Raw genomic sequence first — 12,413 nt, forward strand, 5'->3', positions numbered from 1 at the left:
TAGCATAACTCATGAGTGTCAAAACACAAGATTAAATAAACGAGTGTATTCAAAGTATTTCGTCCGCCTTTTCACTTCTAGTCCACCAACGCAAGTCACAGATATTTAGAAAATGTCCCCATTGTAAAGCATTATACAACTTGATCAGTTCTTAAATATAGATTCCAATTGCAGGCACGTGGGATAATTCGACCTGCTAGTTTACTACGACTGGATGGTAGGTCGCGTGTATTGCGCGCTTTCCTGCAGGCACCGCTCCGCCCACCCTTTTCGCAACGTTGACGCAATCTATAAATAGTAGAACAAAAGAACAACTTCCTTGAAGCTTGCTGAAACTGCATAAAAGGGTAAGCTTTGTAGTTGGGTTAAACATAACAGCGAGTTTTGTAGTGATTCCTTACACTAAAAAAGCATGCATCTTGTAACTGTCGGAGTACTGAAGTACCGATTTTCGCGAATCCGTAAGTGTCCCATATCGTTTTCTTCTGTTAAGACTACATAAAAGTGTTCCGTAATGTACCTGCGTTAATTTTATCAAGCACAGTTACTGCTTCTTTTGTTCGCCGTGTTATTTAACATAGCTCATGGAGTCTTTAAACTTATGCGGCTTGTATGGATCGTCTAACTAAATAGTGCATGATGGAAGACGTTTGGGAGTATATTACATTGTACCTTAGCGGACATCAACTTAACTAATGCTAATTGTACCAATGCTCAAATATGGGATGACGCAATTCCAGATTTAAACTATAAAACTGTTGATGTGAAAATAAGGTAGTGCCATATGATACGACGGTTTTGTTTATTTTACTCTAGATATTTTGTTTATTCTTGTTCGACGAGAAAACTGGGCATTTTATGTAAAATCTCCGTAAATAATGGAGAAAGGAACGTTGTTTATTTTCGATTATGTGTTGGAGGTTGCGTTATAACTTAACACAATAATAAAGGGGAGAATAGAAGCCAACCCTTTCTCCGTTTACTTATGATCTGCCATCATGAATTATGCTACTGTATAAACGAGGCAGCACACCTTGACTAAGGTAATATAAAGCAACTCCTAACAACCTTGCATAGAAATAATAATACTACTACTACACTATTTACATTGATACACAGTGATCTTCCGGCATAAGCAGATTGACGGCTGTGACTACCAAACAATAGTTGACCATCTATCAGGAAAATGCCAAATTAGACCAGTGACAGCGTCACACAGCCAATTGACGTATGGAATAGTAAAGAGGGCGGTACTTCCGCTGTAGCGTAGTACTTTGTTACAAACAATAAGCCGTTTACAATATTGCGGATTAGAGCGAAAGGCAGTTGTCTTCTACCCTAATGGAATCACAAGTAAACCTGGGCCAAATAGGCCTGGACAAGGGGAAGTGAACAGAATCCCTTGAAATCAGAAATGACATCTTAGCCTTTTTATTTTGTCTATTTAAATTAAAGTGACAATTGTCTTTACAATATTGTATATTACACCAATCATACAATGCCCCTCAAAACCGGCACGCTAAATTAAGATAATCGTTATCGTAGCATGAGATACACGTTTCAACTTAAAAACATTACAGAGGAGCAAGTGTAAGAATGCCAGGCTAGTATGATTCCGGATAGAAGTTTAATACAACGAGCACAACATAACTTTTGCGGAGATTGTAAAATGTCATCTGTAGCATTGGAATACCTTTCGGAGTTTAAGTTTACCTAGTTAGTTAACGATGACAATCTTGTATTAATAAGTACATAATCTTTAATCTGTAGAGTATACTGGAGAAGTGCGTGCGACCGTCTTCTGCAGTTCTGCTTGTCCAGATTTACGGGCATTTTTCGATAGCGTGCAGCATCTTGATTGACAGGAACAATGCAACGCTGATTATCTAACTTGGATAGTCAATACAGTATTTAAGTATCCCAAGAGCCCACTTTAACACACAGACACACACACGATGTGGACTCAGTAATATTTACGCTGTCTGCACTATTGATCGTTGTTTGGAACTGGAATCCCACCTCCTATTGGTCTGTTTAAAATAGACAACTTCTCAGCTCAAGCTCAGATATTTTGAGCTGTAGATTCAAATACGACAGTGCCCGACGTATTCTTTACTTTTCTAATCTTGGGTCGTAGTTTTTCCCCCCCAAATTTACAGGGATAGAATAATTAGTGTTAATATCTGAGCCATTGGTGCACCGTTCTAGTTAACAAGCGTTCCAAATATGCAACCAATAAGTATTGCAGAGATGCCTCATCTGAGGCAATATTGATAAACTTTTGTTTAACATTATTGCCAACATTATACTCAAATTTGGGTTAGGAAATTAATGGTATGCTTTGGAAAAAAAGTGTGCATGCCATCAAATAAATTGAGCGTCTTTAAAACAAACTACACCTTTTCCTTAATCAGTTCAGATTTTTTGGTGTAAGTTAATGTCAGTTCAATATTAATTTTTCTTGCCTTTGCTCCTGTATAAGTGTTACATTCAAAGATTAATGAAGATAAGTGAGAACACCAAACTCATCTAGATTGATATTTGATCTGCAGAATTCACTCTTTCAACAGTAAGTTACGATTCCCTCATTTTTTGCCACTAGAACTAATCTGACAATATTGTTCATAAATTGTATTAAAAACTCTTATTCTGTTTAAATTTGCTTTTATCATGCTATATTTGTTTCCTTGAAATGAAAATATGGTTTAATTTAGAACAGTATTATACACTTTAAAAATTGACTTGCATTTTAATAGTTCTTTATTTAGAAACTTTAAATAGTTTATTCTAGAGAATTTCTGGTGTTATTAACAGCTTTAACTCATCTTATTGGTGAAAGAGGTGTGCTTGGTACTGCATAACATCTTATTAGAAGGGAATACATTGAAACTTCAGTTATTGGACAGAGTGGGTCACACCCCACTCCTACCCCTGTCTGCTGTCTCTTGCATTGAATGTTTAACATACTATTAACTAGATTTGGTAGGCACCAGCAATTGGGTATTTTTGGAAATTAATAAGGACTCTGTTTAGTGTGTTTATTCTGCTTTGCTTTTTAATGTCCTTTGCTGGTCTTACTGCTTTTACCACTGAAATCTGTAAATGTTTCAGAAATATTGGATGTGCCATATTTTAAATTATTTAGTGAATAAGTTGAGTCTATAGTTTTAATATAATCGAATCAGCTACCTGTACTCCAAGAGTAACATAGCAATTAGATAATGAATAATTTTTAAATGGTATGTCATCACTGCTAATAGTGTGCCTTTACCCCAGTGGTAGCATTCACACTTAAATCAAAAATTACAGGTTATATGTACTCTGCCCAAGTAATCCAGTCAAGTAGATACCGTTGCTCTGAATTCTACTCTGCATCTAGCAACGTGCTCTTGTCCACTTTTGGGTATAGTTAGCTCTTTATATCTAGTGTATTGTGGGAGCTTGTAGCCATTCGCCAAATCCTACCATTGCCTTGTGCATAGGATTAAACATTCTGTCTTTCAGAGTAGAAAGAATACTTTTTGTGTACTGTATAATTGTAAACAAGCCTGAAAATATTTCAATGCTTCATGTTCCTTTCCATGAAAGACCTGTGAAGTACATAAACAAAACTGCTAACATTAACTTGATAAAAAGTACAATGTATTTAAAGTGATTATTATAGTAATCATATGATACGGCAACTTAAAACATCTTACTTTGATTTAATCAGTGTATAATAAATTGACGAATGTATTAATTTGAAAACTTTCTATAAATTAGGTGAAAACTACATTTTTCTAAAACGGATTTTACTCTGCAGTCACCAGTGAGTGTTAGCCTTTTAAGGGCAAAGTTGTCATAGTCAACTAAGTTGCATCTGATAGACAATTATAAATTCCTCTTATGAGGAAGATGGAGGGATATTGTGTAGGTAGGAGGCATTAGTTTTTGAGGTTTTTTTTAATTTACTTTTTAGCTGGTTCAGCACAGCATTGTTGGCCAACTATACTGCTCTAAGACTCTCCCCAAATCCTAAAAAAGTTGCCTTTTAATTTAATCCCACGATCTAGTTCACAGCAGAGATGAATGGATTTGTAATCTCATCCTAAAAACAGCTCCATAATTGTTGCAATATCAAGTTAATAGCGTAAAATTAAATAAATGAAGAGTCTTCAATCCTGAATGAATCAAGAGAATTAATGTTTCAGTTTTAGACTTGAAATGTTAACTTTCTCTTTCCACAGAAACTGTCTGATCTACCAAGTTTCTTGCATCTTCTGGTTTTTTTTAAATTTCAAATTTCCTGCACTTGTGGTTTGATTTGGGTGATGTGGTACTCTGCTCAAGGTCAAATCATCTTGTGAATGATGTACAATCAGAGCCTTGACCATTCTGATGCATGCTCAGGCAATTGAATGCAGTTATGTATTCGTCTTTAGTCTGTTCTATCTGCATCTGAGGAAAATGATTGTAAAGAAGTATTCTTAGGCAGGTTGTCCAAAGGCTGCACACCAAAATCCATTTCAAACCTGATAATGAAAATTAACAACACTTTTTTTTAAAATCTTCTATGCTCTCCTATGCTTTACGGTCTATATCTAAGTGGCCTAATGCAAGGAAAAGGATATAACTAGCCAAACCTTTTACAGTAATGTTACATTTCTCTCTGGACTCAAAGACACTGAATCTATCATGTGATAGAGAGATTAAAAGGGAGAGCTTGATTTTACAAGTTTCTGGAAACTGTTTTCAAAACTTGCAGAGAGATTTAGGACAGAAAAGTGGGCTGAAAGATGGCAGATGGAATTTAATGCTGAAAAATGTGAGGTGCTGCATTTTGGTAGAACTAATCAAAATAGGACATACATGGTAAATGGTAGGACATTGAAGAATGCAGTAGAACAGAGGGATCTAGGAATAATGGTGCATAGTTCCCTGAAGGTGGAATCTCATGTGAATAGGGTGGTGAATAAAGCTTTTGGTTTGCTGGCCTTTATTAATCAGAGCATTGAGTATAGAAGTTGGGATGTAATGTTGAATTTGTATAAGGCATTGGTAAGGCCAAATCTGGAGTATTATGTACAGTTCTGGTCACCGAATTATAGGAAGGATGTCAATAAAATTGAGAGTGTACAGAGGAGATTTACTAAAATGTTGCCCGGGTTTCAGCTCCTAAGTTACAGAGAAAGGTTGAACAAGTTAGGTCTTTATTCTTTGGAGCGTAGAAGGTTGAGGGGAGACTTGATAGAGGTGTTTAAAATTATGAGGGGGATTGATAGAGTTGACGTGGTTAGACTTTTTCCATTGAGAGTGGGGAAGATTAAAACATGGGAGCATGGGTTGAGAATTAGAGGTAACATGAGGGGGAACTTCTTTACTCAGAGAGTGGTAGCTGTGTGGAATGAGCTTCCAGCAGAAGTGGTTGAGGCAGGTTCGATGTTGTCGTTTAAAGTTAAATTGGATAGATATATGGACAGGAAAGGAATGGAGGGTTATGGGCTGAGTGCAGGTCGGTGAGAATAGGATAGGGTAAGAGTTCGGCACGGACTAGAGGGGCCGAGATGGCCTGTTTCCGTGCTGTAATTGTTATATGGTTAGGACACGCAACCCATATCTTGCCATTCTGAAATTCAGGATTTTGTCTGGAGTCTAGTTATCCATTTAGCTATGAACACCATAGATGTCTTTATCAGACCAGGTCTTCTCTAATTACCCAACTGTGACACCCCATTGGCATGAGAGCCGGACGGTCAAATTCAAATTGTTAGCGGGGGTTTTCTATTAGCTCTGTAGTCTCTCCTCTCTTCATTCACACCCACAACCCTGGTACAAGAACTGCAGGCACTTCAATGCCCCCCCCCAACAAATGTCTAGGATTGAAAATTTTGCGGTACCGTTGATTGCAACTTTACACAAAACACAAGTAAACATTACTGGAACTACATGGAGACTTGTTGATCTTACCAGAACAAGTCGTCTAACATCAAACAAAAGTTCAAATTCAGGGAGATCTTTGATCTTTTTTTAAGCTGTGATCCTTAACTAAGGTGCAAGAACTGATAATTCAATGTATGGGGGGGGGAAGGAAGCAAAGCTTTAAAGCAACTAAAATAATAGACAAATGCCAACAGACCTGTAAAATAGTGGGTCGGGTACGCAAACTGCGAGCCCCCAGCATCCGGGTGGTGTTGTCGAAGCGAAGGGAGGACTTCAAGAAGCGGGAGCCGTGAGAGAGTAGGCGTCGTTGCGGTGCGGTGCCGGCCGTTCGCCGCAGAGAACCCCTCCCCCGCGGGCGGGCGGGCCGGGCGGTTCGCGCCGCTACCGTTGGAGCCCAATTTCAAACTGTTCGCGCGGAGTCTGCTGCCCGCCCAGCATGCCGCGCGCGCCCCTCCTCCCGCTCCCCTCCCCCTCCCTCCTCCCCCCCCCCCCCCGCCACTAACGAATTTGAGTCGAATCTCAGCTTTCGGCGCCATTTTCGACTTAGAGCAAGAAATAACCTGGCGCGTCAGGAGCAGAGCGCACGTCGGAGAAGGAGCTGCAGGCTGGAGCAGAGAGATCGGACGCTCAGGGACGGGGAAAGCGAAGTAGTAGGCTTGACAGGTAAATTGGTTTTAGTCGGAGTTGTTACCCAGCTGACTCGCCCGTTGCTCCAGAGCTGGCTCTCCCCAAATAATTCACCCGAATAAGAGCAAGGAAAGAGACAGATCAGTGCGGAAGAAGTAGGTTTGAGTCTCTCTTTCCCACCCCCTTTTTTCTGCTGATACTACTAGTTTTACAAAGTTTTAAATAATTTTGCGCGGGAGGGGGCTTTTTTTCTCTTCTCGCTGTCCCGTGCTTTAAGTTGGCATTTGTCTACTGAACCTTCTCAATTTCCCCTCAAAAAAGCGGTGAAGTAAGGTTAAAGTTTGGAACGGTTTGAGTGACGGTTTCTTGCGGTAGAATATTGGAGCCGATTTTCAAGGGGGAGGAGGTTGTTGGTGAAGACAAGATGAAATCTATGGGAGAGCAGAGACAAACAGCCCGAAGGTTGGAAGGGTTGTTTAATTGACTTTCACTGACATCCACTACTCTCCGATGTCGTCAAGCCCCCTCCCTGGTTTCGGTCGGTAGCCCCATCATGACAAGTTTTAAATTAGCGTAAGTTTAAGGCATCAGCGCATCTCTCTTCCTCCATCTCAGTTTGGACAAGTTATAACTGAACTGTAATTAATTTTGACTGTAATTTTGCTATCACCCGGCTACAGTATAAGGCCAGGCAAATCGTGCTGCTATTCGGGACACTTGTTCTACTTTAATTTATCAACGAATCATTCCGAGAATTGAAACTACATGTTTCACAGTGAATCTTTTCCCAGCCCCGGTAGAGGCTGCGTGTCTCACGGAGGGGGGACGCTCACGGTTCGAGATGCCTACTCAGTTGACCCACGCATTTATTTTCAATATTACTGTAAATGTCAGTGCCGTGGCCCAATCTGAGATATCTGTGATACCCCCCATCCCTACCAATTACACAATCGACTCCGTGTAAAAATGGCAGTTTTTTTTCCCCTCTCTTCTTGCAACCTACATTTCTCACAACTATCTTGGCGGATTTTTTTTTAAAACGGGCAGTTAGAAGCTTCCTTTTTAAATTGAATTTCGAACTTTTTTTGAGACATTAAGATTGAGTGAGTGATGAGATTTGATTAAACTTCTCCCACCACCAGCACCCCGGTATCGTTGGCGCAAATAAGTATTTCTACGTATCAAATCTTTGAATCTTTTATTTGAAGTTATTGGCTGATGTCGGAGATAGATTTAGGGTATGTTTAAGGAAATTAAATTCAGGGGAAAGAAATGTAGCTTGTGAAAGAACGAACTAATATTGAAACCTGATGCCTCAGTCGTATTAAAATTGCAAATTTATCTTAAATTATATGCTAATTATATTGAATTTGCAAAGCATAATTTTGTTCTGTGGATGGGACGCTTGGAAACCATTCTTGATTTTCATTCCAAATTATGGAAATTGTAGGTGTAAAGCAGAAATGTGTTAAAGTGCAAAATTTAGTGAATAAAACTGGGTGGGATTCTAAACTTAACCAGTATAAAATTCCAGATGTTAATCATTTATTATATACCTCAATATTTAAGTTTGTTGATACAATTATTACTTATGATCTTGTGATTTAGTTTTGATGGGAAGTATTGGAATAACCCCGAGTGCATTTGGTTGGAATTACACTTGTTTTCAGACAGATGGGGCCAATGCATTTTAATTCTGTACCGTATGCTGAATTTCTAATGAAAATCCTCAGAAATATCAATCTGATCTTAAAACCATAAAAATAAAGTGTTTCTCCTTTCTTCTGTCACCCCACCCACTTCCAGTTCTAGAATTTGGTTGAAGATTCAACATGCTGCAGAGTTTTAGACATTTTTGAAACATTTCTATGTTGTTAATAGAAAACTGGAGCTTTTAATGAACACTTTTATCACAAATAATTTTGTTTTGGCAATAACAATATTTTTGATGTTACTGGCTTCATTGTTCAATGGAATTTCATTAAGCCTTTTTTTTATACACACACACACACACACACACCCTTCCACACACAAGTGAGAATGTATATAAGTGACACCTTTTCATTTTAAATAAAATATTGACTGATGTTGGAGATGGATTGAGGGTAGCCTTGAAATTAAATTTCAAAATAATAGATCAATCTGGAAAGGTCATTCCCTAGTCATATCAAAACTAAGTTTGGTTTTGATGTATATTAGATTTTCTTGATATTTTGCATTTTTAAATATTCTGAAAGTAGAAAATTGTCAAGATTTCAAGATAATTAAACTGCATATTGTATTTTGTCTACATGACACGGCATACAGTATGCTTCAAGTTCACAAGTTCTCAAGTTTGCAAATAGGATGGCTTTTGAAAGGTGTTTAGACTACATATAGTTAATTTAAATCTTTAAAAATCTATTTTGTCATATAATCATGATTAGATATATCCTTTGTATATTAATGCTGTACTATTACTTTTACATTTGAATTAAAGTGTAACTTATCACGATGCAGAACGATGGTTGAATTGCATTGCATATAGTTTACCAAAATGATCTTAAGTTACAAAGTAATGAAGAAAAGTTCATAGGCATGCTGTGTTATTTATGACAGCCCAGATTTGGATGCAATTTATATTAAAAGTGTAATTGTGTATAAAAAAAAATGCTGTATCAAGTTTTCATTAAACATAGAAATATTTAATTTATTAATTAGTCCAGGGACATGGAGCAATACTATGTTGTCTTGCTTCTGAAATAGATATACAGATTTCCATAATTTCTTAAATGATCTTTTAATTTCAGGTAGTCTGAAACAGTCAGTGTTTCTACTTCCCTTATCTCTGCACTATATTCTTCCCACAGGAGAATGCTTTAGCAAGAGAAAATGAAAGAAAACTATCTTCAGGAAAATGATATTTAATGTTACTGTTGAATTATTTGAGAAGATGAGAATGATAGTACTTGAACAAAAATATAAAATCCCATTGTTCATTCTTTTTCAAGTATTATCACAACTGTCTGCTTTCTTGTTTTTACATTGTGTTGGCTTCATAACTAGCTGTTTAAGTGGTGTATTGTGAGTGGAGAGAACACTTAGATGAGAAATTTGTTCAGGGAAATATAAAAATGTTTTTTAAAAAAACAAAATATCTAAATATACATTTAAGTTACATAAACCTGAGGAACACTATTTTATGGATACTAATAACAATGCGTAGCTTTTGGAATATATTAGATTCTGGTTAATTAGGGTTCATTGGGACCAGTACTTTTTGGCCCAATTAAAAGACTGCTCCAATTAGCTGGAGTTTCATGGAAATTGTTAAAAAGGTATTTTTTTAAAAGGCAAACTACTATTTAACTGAGTAACAAATTATGTATTTAAATGAAATACATTTAAGAATGCTACCTAAACTACTACAGTATTACAAATGTGAACTAGTTCCTGATAGTCATTGATGAAGGAATTAATCCAGTGTATGCTGCCATGTTCTTTTGACTGTAAATGAACAAAATCAGCGCAGATGAAACCCAGTGCAGATAATGGACTGACTTCAAACAATGCTTTCGATGATTGCATCCTCCGGATCTTCATTTTGATTGTAACATTCAAAATGATTGTCGATACCTTCAAATTCTTCATAGTTTCTATCTTGTTGAAGTAGTGAAATTTTCATTTTTACACCCGCCCTGCCGTTTCTAGCATCTCCAAGCCTGAAATCTTGAAACCACAGTGAGCAGAACAGTTCTGAATTGTCTTGCTGCTTATTACTCACCAGCTATCAGTGATAAAAATCACTGCTTTTTGAACATACATAAGTGATGCTATTTTAAAAAATTGTTCGCTCTAAGACACTGTGTTTAACGGCCACATGACGTGCATGCAACTGACACTAGTTTTTTAAAAAACTGTTCAGCCACAGGCTCCTGTCCCAATTAAGTGGCATAGTGTTCTTAAATAAACTCAGGGAATCCCGGCTGTTTTCTCAACTTGTTTTTGTTCTTTAAGAGTTGTCCCAAATAAGTGGCTGCTCTAATTACTGATGGCCCAATTAACTGGAATCCACTGTATTTTATTAACTGTACAGTTTCTTGGATTATGGATCTGCATCAGATTGTATTTCTTAACTGAGATATACTCATTACATTTTAAAGTTCACAGATGAAAGACAAATTGGTTTGAAATAAGTAAGAGAACAGATTGAAACTAACTACTGTGAAGGTTGGTGATGAGTATTTTTGTTTAGTTCTGCTTTGGCTGTTAATGCTGCAAAACAGCAGATGAAATGAAATTTTGAGATTGGAATGTTTACTATTACATTTAGTTTTTAAATAGCTTCAAAATTATTGTTGATCATGTGGTGGTTAAACATGTCTCAATTTAGTGAGAATTTAGTATTAGTGATTAGTGTTTCCTTGTGTACAAATTTATTTTGGAAATTTTCTGTTACTTCATGTGCAGTGGCTAATAATTTTTTTGGTACAAGTTTTGTTGCTTCTATAACAAATTGCAGGAAAAGAAAAGCACTGGGGCCATGGAGAAAACTTTCCCTGGATTGTCATGATTTTCTAGTTAGGCCTAAATCAAGCCGATACTTCTACTGTTCTATTGTACATTCCTTTTACCTTGCCCTCTAAGAAACAGGAGGTTTTGCACGCCATTGGTAAATGACAAAAAGTGAAATATCTGTAGGTCAATAATGGAAGAGACAAATGGAATACAAATTGAGAATTTGTATAGCTTTCTTTAGAAGGAGCCATGGAAAATAGATCCTTAACCCTTCAAGCACCAAAAGACTTTTCCTTTCTAGTTATACAGACAGACTGCTTTCAAGTCTATTTTTTTATATGTCAATATATTTTCATGAATTTATTTTTAGGCACCTTTAAAAAGTAGTTACTAAATTTGAGTTTTAGAAACCAACGGTGGTTTTTTTATTTTGTTTCTGAAGGTGTGCAAACAGGCTTCCACTCATGATTTGAACAAGATCAGTTTTATTATTGCTGTTAATATTAAAATATTCCCAAAATCTCTCAATAGTTAATTGTAGAGTAAATTTATTCACAACTATTTTGTGTGCTCCTTGGCTACAAAGGTGTGCATTCTTTGTTGTGAATTAGCTTGTTAGTTATTCCTGTGTTATAGTTCTTAAATTCCTCAGTCAGGATAAGATCTGACATTGCCAAATTACCTGTCTTGGTGTTAGGTAGTCATCAATGAGTTCGGTTTCTTATTCAGTTAAATTAGACAAAGGGATACATGGAACACACATCAAAGTTGCTGGTGAACGCAGCAGGCCAGGCAGCATCTCTAGGAAGAGATACAGTCGACATTTCGGGCCGAGACCCTTCGTCAGGGATACATGGGTTAAGCTGCAGAAATTTAATGATTATCTCTGTCATTTTATCACAAGGAATTTCATTTGCTACCAAATGAAGGCAAGCATGACTGAAATAAAAGAACCAGTTTGACTTTTCGTGGTAGCAATATGGCAGAGAATGAATGAAATTGATAACTTGATATTTCCCACTACATGTGGCATTAATTGGGTTATTTTAGAAATTTATAAGTATAATATCGTAATGTTAATACCTGAACAATTATCCTTTACCTGCAACGTAACTTCATATCCTATGCAATACATCTGACAGCTGAACTGATAATTTGCCATTGCATCTGATCTTGAAATGACTGAGGAAAAAGTAGCACCAGCTGGATTGAGTTTATACTGTTACTCATTTTAAGATGCACCTGGCAGTGATAGAATTGCCTAATATTCAGTTAGTCATCTCGATGAATGAATCAATATTTTCATTAAATCAAATAGGCAGATCTTAATTGTTACTTAAAGAAGTTAGTGTGGAATCTTTGGCAATTTA

General features: G+C 36.8%; 1 long non-coding RNA gene across 4 annotated transcripts in view; it reads left to right on the plus strand.

Annotated features, from left to right (window-relative positions):
- The first annotated feature begins 262 nt into the window (after positions 1–262).
- LOC140199153 (uncharacterized) overlaps positions 263–12,413 on the plus strand; it is a 31,920-nt gene continuing 19,769 nt past the window's right edge. For 2 of the 4 annotated variants that reach the window (XR_011886358.1, XR_011886357.1), the window contains exon 1: positions 6,427–6,582. This is a non-coding gene — a long non-coding RNA (uncharacterized lncRNA). The other 2 variants (XR_011886360.1, XR_011886359.1) reach the window with 2 other exon arrangements.

Source organism: Mobula birostris, chromosome 6 (genome assembly GCF_030028105.1).
Source record: "Mobula birostris isolate sMobBir1 chromosome 6, sMobBir1.hap1, whole genome shotgun sequence".
In the NCBI taxonomy this organism is placed as follows: Eukaryota; Metazoa; Chordata; class Chondrichthyes; order Myliobatiformes; family Myliobatidae; genus Mobula; species Mobula birostris.